General features: G+C 56.8%; 1 non-coding gene across 1 annotated transcript in view; it reads right to left on the minus strand.

Annotated features, from left to right (window-relative positions):
- The window catches only part of LOC124771335, a 1,909-nt gene extending 1,835 nt beyond the window's left edge, over positions 1–74 (minus strand). Inside the window, exon 1 of the ribosomal RNA XR_007013352.1 lies at positions 1–74. This exon is cut by the window's left edge and continues 1,835 nt beyond it. This is a non-coding gene — a ribosomal RNA (small subunit ribosomal RNA).
- Between the last annotated feature and the right edge of the window lie 2,426 nt (positions 75–2,500).

A 2,500-nucleotide genomic window follows, 5' to 3' on the forward strand; every position in this document is an offset into this window, starting at 1 on the left:
TGCGGCTTGTACTGAGACATGCATGGCTTAATCTTTGAGACAAGCATATGACTACTGGCAGGATCAACCAGGGAGCTGCGTCAACTAGAGCTGAGCAGCCGGCCGCCCGGGAGTGTGTCCCGGGGGCCCGCGCGAACACGCAAGCGTCCGCTCAATCATTCTGCAAACAGGAGGAGGCTGAGCTCCCCTGCACAATACACCTCGAAACCCTCTCAGGTCCCGGCGGCGCGCAGCGCCGTCCCAAGTACTTGGTCGGGTTCGAGAGAGGCGCAATCGCCCGGAGTTAGGCGAGTAGACGCTTTCGGTGCGACCACCCGTGCTCCCAACTGAGCTTGCCGCTGCCGACAGAGGCCCAGGAGCGTGCTGTCGTGGCATTGCCGGCGGGAGACAACACGCGCCACCTACGGTGACCGGCAGCTCCAACGCCAGCGCCACAGAAGGACAAAAGCCCCACTTGGGTGCCGAAGCGAACTCTCCCAGCACAGCGCACGCGCCAACACATCCGCACAGCTGCGATACAAACCACCAGCGAGAACCGCTGGGGCGACCGAGCAGCAGACGGCGTCGCGGCGCCGAGCGCCGGGCGGCAGCGCATCCTCAACGCACACAGTCCTCAATCGGACCAGCACACTGAAGATGTCCACCGCGCTTCGCACCGGGCCCGCGAGGACCTACTTTGGCCGCACGGCGCCGCGCGCAGGGTGCGCCGGCGCGCAGCTGCGACGCCTGCCGCGTCCGTCGGCCGGCGCGCCTGCCACTGGCCGCCCCCACCAGCCGGCTGTAGCGCGTGCGCCCACGCACCGCGCGGCCAGCACGCCGGGAGGCGCCCCCTCACCGGCCGGGGACGGTCCCACCCAGCCACCGCCGCGTATCGCTTCACACCCAGATGCCGTTCAGTTTCGTCGGCATGGTGGGTATCGCTGGAACAACCGGTTAGTACCTCAACCTATCGTCGCCATCACCGATTCACCCCTAGCGAGAACAACCGCACCACAACAGGTTACCATTTGTTCATTTGCGTAACTTCACCAGAAAACGCAGGCGTCCATCGCCATTTGCAACTTCCACGATTATTGCATGCCTGTGTCAGGTGTCACGCCACACTACGTCTGCCCACATACACGCAACAAAATGTGCACGCCTAGACAATACGTGGAAGGTGGCCCCCGTACGTATGCGATGTCCATTGCTCGAACGACTGTCAACCGGCCTCTGTAGCATGTCGCAGATATGGAACGCGGTGCACCATGCCATCACGGTGTGTGAGGAGAGACGACTAGGTCCGAATACATCAACAGACAGCTCATGCTGATCGCCATCCACGGCGTCCGTTCCTCCCACACGTCTCTATGGCGTACCACACTGCAATCCAGCTCTCATAGGGAGACGACACGTAGCTGCGTGCACAATATTTGCACTGTATGGTCCGCCGTTTTTGGGCGCAGTCGTTGTACGGTCACACATGTGCCACGATGTATCATTCAGTACATAAGGACGAATGTGCAGTACAGATTGTGGTTTACGCGTACGACATTAGCGGACAGTTGACACAGGCCGCACCACAACGTAGCCTGAGTACGTCGCATGCGGAGGGCATTGAACATGCAAAGTTCTCACCAACCAGCTTGCGAAGGCAGGGGGCAAGGTGGGGACGTGGGGAGGGGCGGCATGTACGTCCTGCTGCCATCCACATTACAGTGTACAGCAGGAGCATGTGGAAAGTGAGCAAGACTTGCAAGGTGTTTAACATGAAGCGATACACAGGGGAGCGGGGAGTGCGAGTAGCGAACTATATTGCGAGGGTTGCGGGTGGGCAACACTACACTAATTGAACGAGTCGTATAACAATTACAGAGCAGGTTTAGGCGACAACGTGGGTTACGTTAGGCGACAACGTGGGTTAGGTTAAGGCACGACGTGGGTTAGGTTAAGGCACGACATGGGTTAGGTTAAGGCACGACATGGGTTAGGTTAAGGCACGACATGGGTTAGGTTAAGGCACGACATGGGTTAGGTTAAGGCACGACATGGGTTAGGTTAAGGCACAACATGGGTTAGGTTAAGGCACAACATGGGTTAGGTTAAGGCACAACATGGGTTAGGTTAAGGCACAACATGGGTTAGGTTAAGGCACAACATGGGTTAGGTTAAGGCACAACATGGGTTAGGTTAAGGCACAACATAGGTTAGGTTAAGGCACAACATAGGTTAGGTTAAGGCACAACATAGGTTAGGTTAAGGCACAACATGGGTTAGGTTAAGGCACAACATGGGTTAGGTTAAGGCACAACATGGGTTAGGTTAAGGCACAACATGGGTTAGGTTAAGGCACAACATGGGTTAGGTTAAGGCACAACATGGGTTAGGTTAAGGCACAACATGGGTTAGGTTAAGGCACAACATGGGTTAGGTTAAGGCACAACATGGGTTAGGTTAAGGCACAACATGGGTTAGGTTAAGGCACAACATGGGTTAGGTTAAGGCACAACATAGGTTAGGT

Source organism: Schistocerca piceifrons, unplaced genomic scaffold (assembly GCF_021461385.2).
Source record: "Schistocerca piceifrons isolate TAMUIC-IGC-003096 unplaced genomic scaffold, iqSchPice1.1 HiC_scaffold_936, whole genome shotgun sequence".
In the NCBI taxonomy this organism is placed as follows: domain Eukaryota; kingdom Metazoa; phylum Arthropoda; class Insecta; order Orthoptera; family Acrididae; genus Schistocerca; species Schistocerca piceifrons.